General features: G+C 40.2%; 1 long non-coding RNA gene across 4 annotated transcripts in view; it reads left to right on the forward strand.

Moving 5' to 3' along the window:
• Positions 1-13,133, forward strand: part of LOC133378334 (uncharacterized) — a 36,658-nt gene extending 23,525 nt beyond the window's left edge. The window contains exons 2-6 of one of the 4 annotated variants that reach the window (XR_009760963.1): positions 578-812; positions 3,128-3,321; positions 4,614-4,982; positions 10,073-10,158; positions 11,707-13,133. This is a non-coding gene — a long non-coding RNA (uncharacterized LOC133378334). The remainder of the gene's footprint in view (positions 1-577; positions 813-3,127; positions 3,322-4,613; positions 4,983-10,072; positions 10,159-11,706) is intronic. The other 3 variants (XR_009760964.1, XR_009760965.1, XR_009760962.1) reach the window with 3 other exon arrangements.
• The last annotated feature ends 8,831 nt before the right edge of the window (positions 13,134-21,964 follow it).

The raw sequence follows: 21,964 nt of genomic DNA on the forward strand, positions 1-21,964 counted from the left end.
TAAACCTGCCTTCCCCTCCTCCTCCCTTCTATCCCCTCCCTCTTGTCCCTTCCTTCCCTTCACCCATCCCTTTTCCTCCCCCATCCCCTTCCAATCCCCTCCTTCCCCCTCTTCCTCCTTCCCCTCCCCTTTGAAGGTGTTACCACCATTCACCATATGCTCAGAGGCACCGGTTACCAAATTCTTCCAAGCTATACAGGAAGTGGATTGGACTGTCAAAGACCAACCAAATTGTGTTTGCATTTTGACAAATATGTAGAGCAGTACAATATCTCAGAGAGGAGGTCAGGTCTCCTGCTCCCCTGGTGCATTCACTATAGCTGTCCAATTTCCCTGCTTTTTAAAGTTTGATAGAAATATCTGTTGGCTATAGGTACGTTCTTAAATCACAAGGTTTTTTTTGCATATTAGTGAATGTGTGTGTGTGTGTGTGTGTGTTTAGAGAACTGCATCATAAAATTGGGAGAAGTGTAAATTTAAAGGATACCTATGTTTTGGTTCGCATAATGTTTTGGGAAGTGTGATTGAGTTGCTCACTGAACTGCAACTCAAACTGAATTTATTTCTGTATCCCTAGTCTTCAGGAAGCTAGCTGAAGCTGGAACATGTGTGCTCAGGAAGAACTATATTGGAACAATCTCAGAGAGTCAAGATCATATAAAGGCTGGATAAAGTGTCTTAGGGAAGAACTTACCTTCCTGAGAAGAGAGGACAACTGAAACAAAAGGTTATTAGATTGAGGATGAGACTGGATGGAAGGACACTACAGAACAGTAGCAGAACTTGCTGAGTCACTGCAGGTGGGGGCAAAGGTATGGAATAAGCGCCGATTTGAACCAAGTTGTCTGAAATTTGACTTGAGTGGCATAGATGTCCCTCATGGAACTGGAGCTGAAGATGCTTAACCTTAGGAAATGCAGTGAGGTAGTGCCACTCAGAAGGAGTTTTTTGTTCTTGTCAGGGCTAATGAAGACCAAATACCAAGGGCAGTTAGCAAATGATTTGGTGCATAAGTAGATGATAGCACACATCCAGAGTTCTCAGTCACATGTGTACAAGGAATCTCATCTCAATGAGGGCAGCCGGGCTATGGCAAGATTTGCTTCCTCCTGTGCACTTACGACAAATCCTCACTCACTGTGCAGTTGCTTTATAAGCAAAGCTAAAGGAATCATATAGTTCCAGGACATGTGCAGAGTGCCAGTTGAACTGAGCATCTTGGTAACATTCCTGTGAATCTAGCAGCAAAGCAAGCAAGCAGCCTAGGATAAGGTCATGGCTATGAAGATCATTCTTAAGGGGAAAGTGTTTATCTAGAACGGGAATAGCCACCAACTGACCCACATCAAAGTAACCCCAAATATCTGTCTAAATTTAGACAACCTTCCTCTTTCAACAAAACCTTTAGACAAGACCTTCCTCTTTCAACAAGCCTTGTAAATTGAGACCTTATCCCAGTCTGCATCTGTGCTGGAATTGCTTTTTAATATTTTTTAAACCTTTTTTTCAAAAAAACCCAGTAAGTTTTTAACCTTTTTTCAAAAAAACCCAGTAAGTTTTTAACCTTTTTTAAAAAAAAGATGTCTTGAAATCTTCTTTTAAAAAATGTTTTTAAAGATGTTTTGTTTTAATGTATTTTAAAGTTTGTTTTTATGATGTTTTAAACTGTTTTTAGTGCTTTTGTTTACCGCCCTGGGCTCCTGCAAGAGGAAGGCTGGGATATAAATCAAATAATAAATAAATAAATTTAGTCTAAGGGTTTTTTCCCCTTGCTCATCCAGCCCAGTACTGATTCCTGACAATAGCACAAGTAACTAACTGAAGTTTCTGGATACAAATAAAAATAAAAATACTGAGCATACTAATTACATGACACACTACAATTCTGCCTAACAATCCCGCCCAGATGTTCAAAAATAACATTATTCCCACCTGAGATGTTATAGGAGCATAGGAAGCTGTCTTATACCGAGTCAAACCATTGGTCCATCTAGCTCAGTATTGTATACACTGACTGGCAGTGGCTGTCCAGGATTTCAGGCAGGGTTCTTTCCCAGCCCTAACTGGAGATGCCAGGGATCTGACATGCAGCCTTCTGCATGCAAAGCAGATGCTCTGCCACTGAGCAATGGCCCTTCCAATTCATTCTCATTCATATCTAATGAGACAAAAGCAGCAGTCATACAATATTGCCCTTTGAAAGTGATTGGACAGGAAGGAACAAAACTACCACAGTGTCCTCAATCATACCAGCAAGTCCAGAATGATACTGTGGTCAACTGGATCAAGAGCTGTGGAGCAATCCAGAAGAATCAACAGGGTCATACTTCTCATTTTTTGTCTGAGTGGGAAGACGGTCAACAAAGCAGCTAAAGCAGTTTCTGTTCCAACACATAATAAGAAACATTATAGAACTCAAATGCTACCTTTATCCTTAGATACACTGCCTTTATACTTTATAATACATCTGTCTGAAACTCTGTTGACATAATTTAAATTCCTTGATTAAACCACATTAGAATCATTTTCTTAACATGTAAGTACAATCTTCCTAACTCCATAAGACTGTTTGTTGAAACTGGGAATAAAATTTGAACAGAATGGTTGTGACATTCCTGACATTGTTTAATATTAGATAAAATGGTCCGTCAATATTGGCATCCTAGTACTGGATGTCTACACAGTCATGCTTGTCACAATATCACTTTTGGTCATTGCTGTTCCAGAATCAACTTTTGTACATTTCTCATACATACACCATTTCATATTGGAGGGCAATCTGGTGTCTGTCTGGATTCATCTTCTTATGTCTGTAAAGCTGTGCACACACATGATGGGTTACTCCCATGTGACCACTTCCTGTGTAGTAGAGAACTGCATTCAGGGAAGGGTCTGTGTCAGTCCATTTTTTCCCATTGACAAATTATTACTGTGCAGAAATGCATATATGCCCCACTGCAATAAAAAAAATGATACAGTGTGCCAGAAAAAGTGGAGAATTGTGTAAAGGAATCATAAAGGCTACATTCACACTTACCTGTTTGTTGTACAAAAATGTAGTTTTTCTCAAAACAGAATTGTTCATTCTTGTTCTCAACATGCTACTTTCAATTTTGATTGATTATAGATCCTGCTGTCCAGACGGCTAGATGTGGTTTCTTGATATGTGTTTGAAAATCCTTCCCATGATTAGGTTACACATTTGAAAACCTTCCCTTGCGATCTTGGTATATACCCACTGAAAATGTCATTGAGCAGGTGTGGATACACACCACGTTGCTGGAACCACCAACATCTGTTTTCAAATGGATACATTGTGGGGTAATGCAACTCAATCTGCAATGAACTTTTATTTTTGGAATGAAACCAGATTGTCAAGAAGTGCTTTTCAAAATACACAACAGGTCTAGATTATGTGTGGACTAGGGCAGAATAATAACCAAAAACTCAGTCTCCATTGATTCTAGAATAAAATGGCATGTGTATGTGGACAAAGTAACAGGGTTCTGGAATTATGACGTAGTCAGAATTGTAGCTTCTGCTAGTGGGTGAAAATAAGATGTCTAGGTAAAGTGGAGTGCACATGGGCAGGTGTGCATCCTGTCCCTGGACCCTCTGTCAAGGTTTGTCACACCTTGCTTCTTTGTCCTACAACTCCATAATCCACTGCTTCTCAGATTCATGCACTTTGCTTATTTTATTTTATTTTATTTCTTTTAAATAACCTGACTACATTGCCTGATTACTAGACCTATCTCTCCCATTCTTTTTCCCCATCAGTCTCAGACTTTTGTATCCTTTACACGCTGTGATAGGGGTGGGAGCTCCTGTGGCTTTCCAGAGTGTGACTTCCATCAGCTTCAGCCAGCATGTCCAATGGTCAAGGATGATGGGTGTTGTAGTCCAACAATATCTGGAGAGCCACAGGTTTCCTATCCCTGACCTATGAGGGTCTCCTAAATCTCCCTCTTATTGGCTTCTTTATTTGTCTGCCCTTATTTGTGTTTTTTTAACTGCCTAAACCTCCTTCATGTTCCTTTTCATTGACTAGTCTAAGTCCCTTTTCAAGTGCCTGTCATCTGTGTTTCCCTGCACTTTCCAGTCCATTACCCTTTCTCAACTCTAAATCTACCATGCCCATAGTGTTCTTCCCGCATCTTGGATATATGAGTTTTTAATAGCTGGAAAACATATATTTTATTTCCCCCACAAAAGCTGGTCTGATGTGAACATTCTATTGCTTAGGTTCATTCTCTCAGCAGCTGAGATTTTCATGATCATTCCATAACATGACAGCTATGCAGCAAATCACTACCAGAAATTTCAGACTATCACAGTCACAAACTCTGTTTGTGTATTTCAACATGCTCTCCCCTTAAGATGTTGTTGTTGTTATCAGCATCTTTGATTTCACGAGGGGAAATGCCTTGGTTTTGTTGCACTACTTATGTTATATTTCACAATTCATGTTAATATAGTGTGGATGGTGAAATGCTTGGGACTTCTCTACATGTCTCTGAAATTGTAATGGGGCAATGGTCCTCAAAGAGCCATCAAATGCATATTACTAACATGTACCATTACATGTTTTCTAACCATTTCTCTGCTTTCAGAATGTGACTGAAAGAAAGAAGGAACACAATCTTGGAGAACCCAGAGCACCTCAGTTAAATTTACCTGCAGATCAAGAGAAAGAGGTTACCACTCTGCTGATTATTGTGTGAAATGAACAAATCTGCAACAGAGATATCAGATGCAAAAGCAATCAGTCAATCAATTCCCCCATTCTCCTCCAATATCTCTTCTTATACATATTCCACTCAGTCCCTCAACAGATAAGAACTGAAACACATGATTGCTGATAGAAATTTTCCTTTTCAACAACAATAGGCTGCAATTGAAAGAGATGCAGTGTGCCAACATCAGGAAGACTTTCTCACAGTCACCGGAAATTAATCAGCTCTGTCAATTACCTTCAAAAGGTGAGCACGCACGCACACACATCTGCCTGGAAGGAAATATGTGCAGCTTGTAATTTGGAAGCATCTTGGTTATGAGCTTTAATCTAAAATCATTAATGATAAAGAGCTTTTTAATCCCCAGCTGCAGAGACTTGGTAGCATTTTACACTGGTCATGTTTAGATATTTCGTAGCATGGCTCCACAATTTGCCAAGCAAGCAGGGCTTTGATTTTGCTTACTAGGTGTCTCTTAAGTCATCAGCCAGATACTTCCTGGCACTGTTCCTTCAGCAGAGCTAATAATTTATGACAGCTCATCTCCGCTTGCCCAGCTCAGGCATTTAAATGTCCACCACAATCTACCAATGAACCCATCTGACTGCCACTGGGGATCAGTAGGAGAAACTTATTAATACACATAAGTTTGGCGGCATGTCAGGGTTAATTTATCACAACTGCTGGGATAATGCACCAGTGACTTTTCTCTCCTTCCTCATGAGAGTGATGGAAGAAATGTCATTTTCCTTCCCTCTATCCTTTTTACCTCCACATATCTCAAATGTCCCCAAGCAAATGATGCCTGAGATCTGCTTCATCTATGTTATGTATAGAAATATATTAAATTATTAGTGATATTGCAGGGGGATGGTAGGAAAGATGTCCTGAATCACAAAGACATATATGACACTGCCTCTCATTTCCTTCAAATTCCTTCTCAAATCCCACCCTTTTAATGAAACATTAGACACAATCTCCTACTGAAAATAGGAAGCATGTAACTTGACAAAATGCATATACACCCCCTGTTTAACTTTGCCTCCATCTTTGTGCTTAATTTGTGCTCCATTCCTCTGTGCTTAATTTTAGATTGAAAGCAGATTGGGGCAAGAACCTGACTGTTGCTGTTGTTGTTACTTTTGAAAGCAGCCAGTAGTAGTAGAAGTAATAATACTAAAAGGCTGTAGGAGGAGTAATAAATAAATACCACATATTAGGGCAATTTCCCTGATAAGAATTGCTAATCTTTATGATGATGTAGACAGGGATGTTGCAGAACGGCGGAATGTTTCTGTATGCCATGTCTCCAGTCAGTAGTACTATTTTGTTGTTATGTGCCTCCAAGTCGACTACTCCCACAAGATGCAGTAATGGCCACCAGCTTGGATGGCTTTAAAAGAAGATTAGACAAATTCATGGAGGACAGGGCTATCAATGGCTACTAGCCATGATGGCTGTGCTCTGCCACCCTAGTCAGAGGCAGCATGCTTCTGAAAACCAGTTGCCGGAAGCCTCAGGAGGGGAGAGTGTTCTTGCACTCGGGTCCTGCTTGCGGGCTTCCCCCAGGCACCTGGTTGGCCACTGTGAGAACAGGATGCTGGACTAGATGGGCCACTGGCCTGATCCAGCAGGCTCTTCTTATGTTCTTAGGACTTATGGCGACCCTATGAATCAGTGACCTCCAAGAGCATCTGTCATGAACCGCCCTGTTCAGATCTTGTAAGTTCAGGTCTGTGGCTTCCTTTATGGAATCAATCCATCTCTTGTTTGGCCTTCCTAAAAAATTAGCATTGAACAATGTACTTATCGCTTGGATTACTTTACTACTCATAAGCATTATACATAATTATGACTAGGATTCCAAAATGTTGCCAGCAGAAAGCTATGGAAACTGATTTTGTTGTCTTACAACTTTCTAGTCACTATGAGGCAGAAGGAACCAGTATTTCAGACAAAAATAAGGATGCATTATGGTTCTCAGCTTTTGGTCACAGCGATTATTTCGCAATTGTAACAATCTGGAAGCCAGCTGGGGGCTGGAGGAAAAGCTGGAAGTAGGAGTGGGGTTTTTTTGCTCAGGCCAAGTTGTAATGCCCAAGGGCAAGGTTCTTTGCAGATTTGGATATAATAACAACACAGATGGGATAAAAAGTCACAGGTTTATTAACTACTCAGCAATGTATAGAGATATAGAAAGCAAGGCAGTACCTGTAAATCTTACATTCCTTCTGTTGTCAGAGAACCCTTCAAAATGACAATGAACGGACCCCTGTCAGAGCTTTGGTATGCAGCACACCATCCTAGGATCTTGAGTCTATGCTGAGTTCTAACATGGAACAGTTTTGGAGGGCTTTTTGTACTCTTAAATGCTAATGAGCCACACCTGAGGATTTTGGGTTATTGTGACAATGTTTATGTTTTATACAAGGCTTAAACTGCACTTAGTGGTAGACAGTCAGGACATAACTTGTGGGAAGTGGCTAAGATCTGTAGTGGCTAATGATTCTCTCCACTCATCTCTGTTAAAGAGTCAAGTGGTCTACATCAAAGGGAGAGATTCCCTAGTTGTTTACCTTATTCTCCCAGTTTTCATAATCCTACACTGATAGGGCATCTACCATCTAGCACAGTGTCTCATGCTGACTGCTGAGCTGGCAGCTCACTGTGCAGAGCCGTGAGAAAGCTAATTTACCTCCTGAAGAAAGGCATTCTACTTACTAGCCCTGGTTAGCAATATAGGCCTCATATAGTGGGTTCTAATAAGCATGGGTTTGAGCTCCTAAATACACTAAACTAGGCATGCTATAAGGACATTGCATACATCACTTATATGGCAATACAACCAATCAGAGAATATTCTACAAAATAATAAGCATTATAGGCAGGTATTAGCCAATTACATGCCTTCTGGCCCTGAAAGGTTCTCTAGGCATGAAAGAGTAAGTGTGGCACACCAACGTAAACCTCCTCAAAAGTACAATGGTCTTCCAGAACTATTGCACTACAGGGGGAAAGAATAGTAAGAATGGAAAAAGTTAAGCACACACTGCAGCTGTTCCACCACATTGCTTCCTCTCATAACTCCCATTTCCCCCAGGAGAGGGGAAAAACTGTCAAGGGTGAATTACAAGCCTAGTTCAGCCCTTAAAACATGTTTTTTCTAGTTGCTTTGTTCTTAGTCTTGAAACTCTTGAAATGTCTGCTTTGAAACACATCAAATTTTATTCCCTTTTCTAGAGTCTGAAATCATTTCTATTCCCTTTATTTTAGCCCACTTTCTCATTTCTTTTAATTGCTTCCTCAAAAAAGATTCCTTAACAGACACACACACACACACAGATCCTCTAAAATGTTTGTCCTTGTTGAGAAAGATATATACTCACATTGTCCCTTGTTTCACTTTTAAATCTTGAGGCTCTCATTACAACTCAAAGAGCTTCCTGAAATATTTATACTTTGCTTTGAGGTACGGGAAATCTTCGATCAATTATTGCCTTTAACAGAGTTGCAGTGACAGTCTGTTATTGGCTGTGCATTAATGTTTTCAAATTCTATTATTGTAACGACTGTGTCTTGAACTCCCATCTTACTAACATTCAGAAGTCATTTGGAAATGGCCCTGAGGTAATACATTTAACTTCACGGCTAGCAGTTATTGGCAGAGAGAATATTCTTCATTTAAATTAGCATAAATTCAGGGTTGGGAGATGGTACTAGATCTGCAGTCCCAAACAGAAGAGTACTTTGATTTATTCAAGGGGTTAAAAAAGCAAGAAGGGGATGGCATAGGAGCATAAACTCTCTCTGTATTGGCCACACAAATTATCTCACCACTGTCACTCTTTCTAATACCAGATTCAGTTGCAAATGCTGCCAGTATTGCAGTAAACACAAGGCCAATGGAAAAGAAGGAAGAATCAGCATGACTGGGGATCCTGAGATTTGCATGAGTACAATTGTTTTTCAAAGGGAGGGGTACAACCACTACCCAAAAGCAATCAAATGAATTCTAAGCATGTTTGGTAGTCATTCAGTGCTGAGTGACTGTTGTATAAGAAAAAAAAATTGAGCTTGGATAGAGGAATAAAAAACCCGTTTTGGAGGGAATGGCTGACTAGAACCCTAAATAGGAGCATTTCTTACTGGATAGAGGATGCACTGCAACATTTTGATGCAGGTCTCACATGCCATTGCTAATTATTCTTCCTAAAAAATAACTATGGCCAGAGATTCCCTCAGAACAGGTAAGCTAGACTGGGATTGGCAGCTGATAGGGCCTTGTATAAACTGCCCTGAGGTTATTTATGATGAAAGGTGGAACAGAAATTGATGGATTAAATAAACCTTGATAGAAGTTGGTAAGGCTAGAACTAATCTATTTCCAGGGTCATTAGAAAACCAAGAAGAATGGTTGAATCCTCACTTGAACTCTGAGAACTGAAGCAAAAATACATCTCCAGACACCAATACACTGGTGTGTCTTATTCAAACAGAATAGAAGAACAATTATTCATAATTGAAAAAGTGTCCATTCCCCCTCTCTCTGGGAATTCTTACAGTGGCTGAAAGTTAAGATAGTATCCAAGGTGTTTCACTATCTGTTGTAAGCCATTTTTAAATTTTTATTTATTTATTTATTATTAATTAAATTTATATCCCGCCCTTCTTCCCAGAAAGAGCCCAGGGTGGCAAATTAAAATACTAAAAGTACTTTGAAACATCTTTTTAAAAAAGACTTTAAAACATATTAAAATAAAACATCTTTAAAAATATACTAAAACATCTTAAAAACATCTTTAAAAAATATCTTAAAAAGCAATTCCAGCACAGACAGACTGTAGCATAACTGAGACTGAATCCCGACAAGTCAGAGACACGCACTGTTAGTGGGTATTCCCTGTGTCTGGGAAGGGCCGAGATGGCCTGTTCTGAATGGGCTTGCACTCTCCTTGAAGGAGCACATGTAGCCTGAGTTTACTCCTGGATCCAGATTTGTCACGGGAGACCCAGGTGGCCTCAGTGGCTAGGAATGCCTATTTCCATTTTCGGCTTCTATGCTAGCTACAGCCGTTTCTAGACCAGGATAGCTTTGCCATAGTTATCCATACCCTGGTAACCTCATATTTAGACTACTGCAATGCACTTTATGTGAGGCTATCTTTGCAGATAGTTTGGAAGCTGTAGCTGGTGAAGAATGCTTCCAATTCTTTATGGAGTGGCATGCTAAATCAGAGTCACATTACTCTTATTCTTTGTGATTAGTATTGTCTATTGACTTTTGAGCTCAATTCAAGGTGCTGATGTTGATTTATAATGCCCTAAATATTTTGCAGCCCAAATACTTGAAGGAGCACCTCTCCCAGAATGTACCAGATGGGTTGCTGAGATCTGCAGAGGGGCCCTTCTTGTGATCCTGCTGGTAGGCAACAATCAGTGGTCAGTGACCTGGGATAGGGCCTACCTGGCACCCTGTTTGTGGATCTCCCTGCCCCTGGAGGTGCATCAGCCAACATTAGGAGTTCAGTTTTGTCATTTATTTAAAACAATAGCTATTCACTCAACCCTTTGAGACCTCCTGATGTTTTTGCTGAGCAATCTGGGTCATGGTATAATTTCAGAAATGTAGAAAATGTAATTTCAAAAATGAAATACAAACTTTTATTTCATGACTCATGGGATTGAAAGTAAGGGATTGTGGCATTGTGTGGTAGGGGACCCATGTTACAAGTTTGTCCTCAGCCTCCCCAAAAATGATATTTGGGCCCTGATTTTAATGATAATACTGACTACTGATATATTGCTTCCTGTGTTCAAAGTTCTGTATATGAACTTCAACAAGCTTTACAACAGTCTTCACTTAAGTCAGAGTTATACTATTCATATCACTAAAGGGAAGCATTGAGACTAGGGACAGGGGAGAAATTCAACTTAGTTCGCATTTAAAGATGAACCTAATTTGCACTTTCCAAAACAATATGTGACCCAGAACACAGCCATCCTTCAAAATTTGTTCTTCAAATTTTGCAGTGAAGTTCTCTAGCCAACTAATGTATACCAGAAAAAAAATGCATATACTAGGGTAAAATGTGCATAAAAGCGCATATATTAGTGAAAAAATACCCAAAAAATACAAAAAATCATTATATTAGGGAAAACAGACTTGCAAAAATTGCATAGAAAAATGTGTACTAGGAAAGATTCATATTAAAATACAGGATTGATTTTTTATGAGAATGTTTATTTTTTTAAAAAAAGTTGCAAACAGATGTGGAAATGTAGGAAACTGGACTTAAAAGTGGAAACATGGGCAACTAAGAGAAACTGAAATTGATAGATTCACCCATCCCTAGTTGAGGCAGAGAGAAAAGTGACTTAGTGCATTTGTTGTTGGGAAGAGCCACTAACTTCCTGGGTCACTGTTTATAATCAGCCACTCAGCAGCAAACAAAACAGCAAGCTGTATGGCCAATGCCCGGCTGATCTTTCTAGGGTTTTTCTCTCCACAAGTGGGTGAAGAGAGGTGAATGAAGAAAACAGCACAGAAAAGATAAAAACCTATGCTCCTGTACATTCTCTTTTATAGCAATGCCAGGGGAAAACAGAACTAGTAAAAAGAGTGACTCAAGGAGATTTTTTCCTTTTATGGCAAAATTAATCCATGGCTGTGACAGAGTTCTCTGTGTTATATGGCTGAGGTCAAGAGTTTAGTAAGGAGTGAATAAAAAGGAGTTTTGTTTTCTCTTTTATGTAATAATGTCCAAGTTGAGGGAATAAACAAATAGATATAAGGGCAATCCTACTAGGTCAATCATATTATCAGTCTCTTTCAGGAAGAAGGGCAAATCAAAATGTAATAAATCATCATCATCTTCACCACTACCATCAAATCCAGATGTGACTTCAAACATGGTCAGATCTAGCCACTTGAAAAATCAAGTACTGTGTTGTTGTTTCCTCTCCCATACAGATGGCTAAATCTTGAAGTCATGGATGTGGCCTTCAGATGTTGTTGAACACCAGACTCCATCCATCCCATCCCTGCTGCGAGGGCTATCTGGGTGCAATCCTCTATATAGCTGCTTGTAAGTTAAGTTCAACTGAGATCAATAAGATACTTTTGATTAAATGGAGAACCACAGTTTGGATTATTCTGAACTGGAATCCTGATTATAGTGGATATCCTCCCATCAACTAATTGTAATTTTAAGTGAAGATTTTTTTACTTTTAAAGAAATCAGTGCAGAAAAAAATAAGGTAAAAGAAAGGATTTGACTTAAACAAAATCAACAACTGCACCCATCTGAAGTGCTTGCTAGCCATGCTTCCCAGCTTCTCTCACCTCAATGGAAAACCCAAGGGAAGTCATCATAAGATAGTTCCTCCCGTGTGGTTTTTCAAGATGAGGAAGCATAGGCAGGCTGGGAGGCTAAATTGGAGAAATGTTTGATGGGAAGGAAAACACCACACATACGCCACACACAGCCACATCACATTTTTAAAGAAAGCTCAATCCCACACCTGTGACATCAAGAAGAAATTCTAAGGTGCCCTGTGAAGCTTCTTTTGCAATTGAAGAAAACATTTGAAAATTGGATGGCACACTTTGGCACAGCACTAATAAAGACAATACTCAGGAAAGGTCCTCTGTAGAAGAACTTAGATCATGGGCAAGCCATTTTCTTGTTGAACAATATGGCCAAGAACATGTGTGTAACTCTTGGCATCTCACCAAAATCTCTATGCTCCACCAGAAATCTGAAGTGGCATCTCTGTCCAAACCCACTGACTTGGTTAAACATCATTGTTTTTATTTATTTTATGCATTCAAAGATCCTGACTTTCAATACAGGTTATTGAAGATAAACCCATTGTTCCTTTTGCTCCTCCTAGAATCTTTCTCTCTCTCTCTCTTTCATTTTAGTCAAGTTTGCACTGGATCCTAGAAGGATGTAGTTAATCACTGTATTACAGTGATTAAAATGGAGATGTTAACATCTTAAACAAAACTTTTGAGCTTCCACCTTCTTCAGCTGTGAATCAAAGGCTTCTGTAACCAAGATGCTGCATTTGCGGTAGCTGAGTGATGTCAGACACTATTCTCCAGGTTGAGGCCATGTGGTGTTAAGGAGTCAAGCTGATAGAACCAGATGTTTTCTCTCAAATGGCATCTCAACTGCAATTACTGATTAATCAGAGACGCTGTAATTATCTGAATTTAAATGATTTGCAACTGGTTGATTCCTTTTTTATTTTTTTTGTCTGACAATGATTTATGATTCCTAAATCATGCCTATAGGTCAAGTGTTTTATCCATGTACTGAATATGGGATCTTGTGTATTTGCACTAAACAATATAAATTACATTGCAGGACATGGAGATGATGTTTTGTTTGATATGCCAAGCTCTGCCAGACATGTCTCCGTAAGATAAACACCGGTTATGCAGCATCTGGAGACACAAGGATGTGATCCAGGACTGCTGATTGGTGGTTTAAGACTAGTTGTCACTAATAATCTGTGTACATCTGGAGAATGCTAGAATACTCTAACAGAACTACATTCAGCTAAGAATGAGTACTTTTCTGCCAGGAGAATAACATAGTAGCAAATTCAGAAGTGCTGGGTCCCTTCATGATAGTCACAGGCACACACCCTCTCCCTTTTTTTCTTTTGCTGTTGGGCTGAGAATGACATCCTTGTTAATGCCTTCTCCCACAACAACAGACATCCTTAGAAACCAATCAGCATGAAAGGAGAGTTAGCTCCTGAAAAGAGTATTCTCAGTGGCTGACTCATCTCCAATCAGCAGAAAAGGACAAGGAAGCAAGTTACAAAATTCTTCTCAGTAGCTAACATGTTCCCCTTCCATGCTGATTACTTCGTAGGACACTGGAGACATAGGGACCCTGCTGCGACCCTGCTCCCCCCCCAAAAAAGGGTCTAAGACCCCCCGAGACCCTGGATGACTATACCCCGGCAAGAGATAGTAAGAATCTCACTTTTAGGGAGAATTGGATGCTTAGTGGATACTGCAAATGATGGAGAAAACCTCTGTGCAGAAAATGTTCATTGGTTCTTTGATAATGTTATTGTTCGTTTCAGATGCATTCGATTCTGAGAGCCAAGCTGTTGATGACATTTCTCTTTATGTGTTTGGAATGGCAGGATTTCTATTTTAGATAAATGTGGGCATCAGTGGGTTTATTTTTAAGGATCAGTGACCAGTTTGTTGTTCTCAATGGTGAGAAGAACATCAAGGAAATGGATTTTTGATGGTGTTCCTGAATGTCAACTTGATGTAATATTTAAGTGGTCAATCCAAACTGTTGGCCAGCACCAGCAGGGCTTGATGGAATGGCACAGCCACCACTGCTTCCACAGCCCCACTGCCTACAGTGGCCAGAGTAGAAACTGGGAGCAGGGAAAAATAACTCCTCACTGTATTATCTTCCAGTTTGGTGCAGTAAAAAGACCTAGATCAGGCCCATTGTGGTCACATAATGGCAGCAGGGTCAACAAAAGATCCAGCAGATCTTGCGGTAGTGCACCCCTTCCCCCAAAATGCCCAGTTGGAGGGGGTCTTCTGGCTACTACCACCAGGGATGCTTCTAGTGGGCTTCCTCACCTGCCTGCAATTAGAGCAGGTGCATTTAGGTTCTTCCTTGCCCATGGTAGAGTTCCTCCATTGGTGGTACCTAGCATATCAGGAAAAGCTGAGTGGAGGGATACCACCACTCCATCTAAACCCCTCCAGCATCATGGATCAGTGTGTGTGTGTTGGATTGCTATGTTAATTGTCCAAAATGTTCTTTGTCATTTGTTCGGACCACAAAGATATCATCAATGTAGAGCCACCATATAAATAGCATGTTTGCAGGCTCTTTCAGGCTCTTGTCCTGTTCATGTTTTCTCATTAATAGATTTGCATAAGATGGAGCTATGCAAGTGCATATATCTGTACCTTATAGTTGTGCACAGTGTTCTCTACTTAATGTAAAGCTATTACAGGAAGAACTAGCATAGCTAGCATTGTTAGCATTTCTGTTATTAAAATCCATTTTAACAGGTAAGAGTGTGTTCCTACATGAAGGCATAGAAAAGCCAAATGGAAATGGACCCTCAATGAGCTCAACAGAGTCCTGTTACTTCCGTTTTAGTGTGTGGTACCCCAAAGCAGCACATCAAGACTTTACAAGGAATAGAACACCTACGCATTCTGCTGATATCCCCATCATGCTCTTCCTTTCCGCCTGTTGCAATTTACTGGATAGAGAGAAGAGAGGGGCGCTGTTGAGCCCTATAAGGATCTCTCTGCCTCCAGTTGCAGTGATTTCACATAAGAAAAAATTGTACTCTTAATGTGGTGCCCTTCGGAGCAATTTATATGGACTGCCATGCACAGCAACCAGTGCAAACATCATCAGAGGTGACAGGATCTTTTGACGGATACTGCTACTGTCCAACCCTCTAGCAAATGCAAGTGTTATTTTTACTTTTCTGAGCAATATTTCATGAACATCAAATATTCATAGAGAATAGATAATATTTAAATGACAACCTTAAATGATTAAAATGTGTGACTCTGTGGAGATGTAGGCTGCATTAAGAGCTGCAGTACATTTTCATTAAGCACTATCTATCTTGGACAGGATATTGTAATGAAAAAGGATTCCTTAAGTAATGTCTGTGTGCTATTAATAGGGGAGTACAAACCCAGAGTCTTTTATGACCTTAGTGAAGAGGAGGAGGTTGCAACCTATCTGCACTCAAGCACCACAATCCCCTTCACTTTGTGAGCTTCCAGAGCTTTTCCCCCCTAGGCTGTGGGATGGAACCTAAAAATATTCAGGTGGTACACTACAAACTGACAACAAACAACAAAATGTTGCAGCATATTCCCTATCCCATACAAGAGTGCTCTTGTTTTCGGATCCAAGCAGAATGGAAGAAGACACATCACGTATAAGGGAAGGGCTGTAGTTCAGTGGTAGAGCATCTGCCTTGCATGCAGGAAGTCTCAGGTTCAATCCTTGGCATCTCCAGGTAGTGTTGGGAGAAACTCCTGCCTGAAACCTTGAAGAGCCTCTGTCAGTCAGTGTAGGCAATACTGAGCTACGTAGACCAATGGTCTGATTCAGTATAAGGCAGCTTCCTATGTTCCTACAGTGCTGTTTGAGACGTGTGTGTGTGCATTTGTTTCAGGAGGGGATAAGGAAGGGCTCAATTTTAGGGATATCAACAGTCCCAAACCTGCTTTATCGTTATGTACGGGATTATTGGAGAACAGGAAAAGGCCAAGGAGACCCTCTTTCCCCTCTCCTGAAATCTTCCCATATACAAGGAAGGAAGGTTTTAATAAAAGTGGTCTAAGACTCATTCCTGCCAAAATGCAGTGGTTCTGATAAGTTCTAAGAAGAGACACAACCTTTTTTTGTGGTGCAGAAAAGAGGGGGGAAACCTACCTCACCCACCTCATAAACTTAAAGTAAAGACAACATCCCACTTTGAAAAAATTAGGGAGGGAAATCTCCCATCATCCCACATCCTTTTGGGTGTTTCCCCCCCCCACAAAGCCACCATGAATTGATGAAAAAAGGTGGACAAGAAATTTCAGACCAGAATTAGTTTTTAACATTAATTTAAACACAACATTCCTATGCCTGGCCCCAAAACCTCCCTTCCAAACCACCATTTTCCTTTAAAAAAATGAACAAACCCAAAGTAGATGTCCTTAACACTTCTTAGGTGATTGCACTCAACATCCCATAGGTCTTAGAAGGTGCTCAGCATAAGCTGAACTCTTATTTAAAATTATTTTCTTTTTATGTACAAACTAATACATATGACTGTTTACCTGGTGAGTCTCCCAAGTGTCCAGAAAGCATTTATTTATTTTTGAGGTGTCAGTTTTGCTGCCAAACTGATATAGACACAGGACCACCCACATTTGGTATTAGATACAAACATTAGCAGCATTATGACTCTATGTTGAACATAGGCTGAAAAAATGTGTGTTTAACAATAGTCAATAACCCATTTACAATTAGTTTGGATGTGCTATAGAACCTGGACCTAGGTATTTAGAACTTTTTTTTAGTCATTTCCATCTTTCACAGAAAAAGGAAACTGCAGCACGAAAAATATGCTTTGAAAATTTCAGGAACTTGTAAGAAAGGATAGTCAAGTGAATTATTTAGATTAGCTCTAAATGAACATATGAAGTTGGCCTATACTGAGTCAGACCATTGCCTCAGATAATCTAGTGTTGTCTACTCTGGCTCATGGCAGCTTTCTAAGGAAAAGTTATTTCCTAGCCCTTCAGGATAACATGCTGGGGAATAAATGAGGATATTTGTGTATACAAAATATATGATCTCTTTCTGAGCTGTGCCCCTCTCCTCCAATTTTGGAAGTCAGTACACCACTAGATGGTACTGAAAGATTAGGGTTTTTTTTAGATGTGTATTGATGGTTTGCTGTGTATTGAGAGCAACATGTTAGGCATAAATAACTTCTGAAGTTCAGAAGTGATCTCACATATTTCACATCAATAAACATGGAATTGCAACCAAGTGTATCCTCAGTGGGGAGCCTCAGCCACTCTGGCTATCTGAAGAATAGAGACTGGCCAAATTGTTGCCCTTCTTTTAATTATGAATGTATGGGTTTTCTTTTTGCATGAGACATATATTCATTAGTTGATTTTTGTAAGCCATCTTGATCTCAGGAGAAAGGCAAGGTATATGTGTCTGTGTCTGTGTGTAAACGAAGTATGGTCTTCCATATTCTACTATAACCAGTGACAAACTTCCTAAAGTGTTCAAAGGCAGCAGAAATGAATAATGAGAGAGAATAAGTTTTTATTTCCTTCCACATGTGCCAGACCCAGAGAGGAGCAGAAGTGGGAGGGGGAGGGCCTCAGGCCTCCTGCAGAAACTCTCAGGGTCTTCTTTCTTACCATGTCAGAGGCTGAGAGTCTCAGAAGGGTCTTGTTAAGTGCTTGTTTTCTATAAGCATCAGAAAAAGTGAGGGAAGCAAAGCTGGAAGAGCAAGTAGATTGAGTTCCGGCTGAGCACTTTTAAGTGCACACAGCACAGCAATGCCTGCTCTTACCTTATGCACTAGAAAAAAACCTTAATAACAGCCATCAGAACTTTACAGAGATGGGAGCAACTAGAACAACCCAGCTTGTTGTGGGATGCTTCAGGCAGATTCTATAGGGCACACTGATTTTCCTGGCACACCCATGTCTCTGACATGGGGTTTTCTGATGCTATATGGACTCAGAAAGACATCTCCCTTCCCCTTCATCTCATCCTCAAACTAAGCAAAATGGTTTGGTAGTGGCAGATTTTTTGTTGGGGGGAGGAGGGGCAGGAAAAATTTCTCTAAGAGAAAAATCACAAGTAAAAGATGTGATAAAACCATTGACTGTCGAAGTATTGAAAGTTTATGGCCATAGGGAAATAGGGGAAGAAGGGTCCCATCACATTCTTATAAATAAATCTTGAGTACTGAGATAATAATGCTTTATGCAACCAGACTGAAACATTTATATTCTTGTGATAGTTTCCAGAAAGACCTTTTCCCCCAAGTGCCAGGAGCAATATTATAGCTTTACAATTAACCTTTCTAGAAGCATTTGGAGAGCCTCCAGCAATAGTGTCTTTATTAATCAGTTGTTTAAAAACCAACAGCTGAGAGGAATTCCATCAAACCAAGCAATAACACTAGCTTATGGTGTGCATTTGGTACAAATGGTGTATGTTCTTTATAATGTAGATTTCCCACACACACACACACACACACACACACATCTCAGAGGTGTGACAGCCCCTACCGCAGATCCTGCTAAATCTTTGGTGAGGATTTACAAAGGTAAGGTGGAAAGGTGAGGCTACTTAGCACAACACGATCCTTCACTTTAGTAACCAGAAGAGTATTCCAGATCTACACTCACAATTGCTAATGCATCTGTCTTGGGCGTAGAGCCCTCAAACAGCAGGAATGAGTGATGCCTTGATGCTCTAAGCTACACCAAGAAGCAGCAGCTTTTATCTGAGCCAGCATGCAGCCAGGTATCCAGTGGAAGCTGATTCATTAGGGCACTGCCCCACCAACCTCAGTCTGCCTTCAGCCAGAGCCCACCTCCCTGCCTTTTATTTCAGTTCAGTCCAGGATATGGCAGCACTGGCTGTCACCTTCCTCCCACTTAGTCTCAGTTGCCCCTGGCAGAACTCAGCAGGGAGGAGGATGGGGACAAAACCAGAATTAGTTGGCTCTGTCATTGGCTCTGGCTCTACCTCCTCTGGCCGTCCCTGCCTTCCACTCCACATGTCTCAATGGGCACCAGCTACCACTGCAGGCATTATCACAACTGAATGAAAAGGGACAGGCCAGAACCCATGGTAAGAGCCTTCAGTGCTGGCAACATTGCTATGGCAGCCCATAGGGCTTGTAGGTCTGGACATCTTAGATGTGCTGCAAGAGACTGAGGAGCCTCTATATGTCTGTGTGGCTTGCCACACTCCCTTTAAAATGAGATATGAGATGGCCAATGAAGGGTTTTGCCAAATGCCTCTTCAACCATTGCTTCAAGCTCTAGAGATGGAGGATGCTAATGGTGAGCTTCACTCTTGAGAAACTGTTGGAGAATTCCACCTCTCTTTGAAGAAATCCTTCTCTCCAAGAAAAACCTTGGTGGACAATTTTAAGAAGCCATTTCTGCAAGCTGCAGAAGAATAAGCTCCATTAGTGTACAGTTTCAATGTATGACATACAAAGACGTGGTCTTATGTAGGCAGCGTAAGGGACTGGGGAGAAGGCACCAACATTATTCCTGTTGCAGAACTGAAAAGGACAATGCCCAAACTGTCTTTTATTTGCACTATTCACAGTTGGAAGATTTTGTTTATTATAAATACCACATGGCATGGCTTGCTTGTACCCCCTTGTCATAAAGATGCTTCAGGGTGTCCACCAGGGTAGCCTGTTTACCTTCCTACCTGGCCTGCACCTCTCAGCAGTGCCAAATTAGTGTTGCCCTATGTGGAGGAACCAGACTTTACTAAAATGGACTGCTTGTGTGGACTCTGTTTTTATTTTTTATTTTATTTTATTTGCACTCTGCTTATACCTATCTTACTTGTCTTTTTGAAGATTATAGGATTAAATTGCTATACCTCACCTACCCTGGAGCTCAAATGAGAAGGCAGTAGAACTCCATTGTGTATGTGAGAGATGGCATATATTTCGTCTGACGGCAGAAAAATTAAAGGTTTGAATACTTCCTCGTGCCTGTAACCTGGGCTCCAATACTTCCTGCTGGTTGCATGCTGTGCAGCAAAGCCTGGCAGGGGACAGGTAAATAGAACTGTTATCTACAGGTAGCTAGCCTACAGGTGGCCAGCTCAAGGTGAAACTCAGCATAGTAAGAACAAAGAAAGACGGGTGGCAACACTATAGAAGATTCTACAGAAAATCATATGGGAAGGGACTGTTTCATTTCAGGGAAAGTGGTTGATGTTTTATTTTATTTTGTCCTTTTGCTCCATAGGTGTTAGGGATATAATATGGTTTTGGCTCAATTTTGGTTCTCCCAGTTTTTCATTTTTCTAATTGTAAATTCAATTCTCCACATTTCGACAGCAATTTGCAATTTTTTTAAAAAAGATCCTCATGAAAATTCTTCAGCATGTTAATGCAGGTTTCTCCTAATAAATACATTTTTGTATGCAGTTTTGACTAATGTACACATTTTTGCAAGCAATTTATCCTACTATAATGTATTTTTGTATGTTATTCTCACCAATATAGTCATTTTGTGCACACTTTCCCCTAATATATGCATTTTTGTAAACATTAGTTGGAGAATTGCATTGCAAAATTCGGATAAGTGTGAATTGATGGCTGTGTTTTGGTTCTCATATTGTTTCAGAAAGTGTGAATTTGATAAATCTTGCTTTAAATGGGAATGGAATTAAATTTCTCCCCATCCCTACTAGGTGATTATGCTGGTTTTCTGTATCTTTTCCAAATAATATCATTTTCCTAAAACGTCTAATTTTTGTCAAAATCACCCTGTGATTTATAGATTACAGCAAAGTCTTGTGTAGATCATAAAAAACTATGGAATGCTTTAAAAGAAATGGGGGAGCCAGAGCATCTGATTGTCCTGATGCACAACCTATACTCTGGAGAAGGGGCTACTCTAAGGACAGAATATGGAGAAACCAATTGGTTCCCCATCGGAAAGGGTATGAGACAGGGGTGTATTCTATCACCCTGTTTGTTCAATCTATACGTTGAACATACCATACAGAAAGCTGGATTGGACCAAGATGGAGGTGTGAAAATTGGAGGGAGAAATATCAATAAATTAAGATATGCAGACGATATCACACTACTAGCAGAAACCAGTAATGATTTGAAACAAATGCTGATGAAAGTAAGAGGAAAGCACAAAAGCCGGACTACAACTGAATGTCAAGAAGACTAAAGTAATGACAACAGAAGATTTATGTAACTTTAATGTTGATAATGAGGACTTTGAACTTATCAATCTCGGCACAGTCATTAACAAAAATGGAGACAATAGTCAAAAAATCAGAAGAAGGCTAGGACTGGGGAGGCCAGCTATGAGAGAACTTGAAAAGGTCCTGAAATGCAAAGATGTATCACTGAACACCAAAGTCAGGATCATTCAGACCATGGTATTCCCAATCTCCATGTATGGATGTGAAAGTTAGACAGTGAAAAAAGCTGATAAGAGAAAAATCAACGCATTTGAAATGTGGTGTTGGAAGAGAGCTTTACGCATACCAAGGACTGCGAAAAAGACAAATAATAAATTAAACCAGAACTATTGCTAGAAGCTAAAATGATGAAACTGAGGTTATCATACTTTGGACACATAATGAAAATGTGATTCACTAGAAAAGGCAATAATGCTGGGAAAAACAGAAGGGAGTAGAAAAAGAGGAAGGCCAAACAAGAGATGGCTTGATTCCATAAAGAAAGGCACAGACCTGAATTTACAAGAGCTGAAGAGGGTGGTTCATGACAGATGCTCTTGGAGGTCACCGATTCATAGGGTTGCCATAAGTCATAATTGACTTGAAGGCACATAACAACAAAAACTTTTTGTCTCATTTAATTAAAACCATTTGGACTCCCATTATCCACCAGCCATGTCTGAATCCACCACACCCCAAATCAGCCAAATT

Source organism: Rhineura floridana, chromosome 2, assembly GCF_030035675.1.
Source record: "Rhineura floridana isolate rRhiFlo1 chromosome 2, rRhiFlo1.hap2, whole genome shotgun sequence".
Classification (NCBI taxonomy): domain Eukaryota; kingdom Metazoa; phylum Chordata; class Lepidosauria; order Squamata; family Rhineuridae; genus Rhineura; species Rhineura floridana.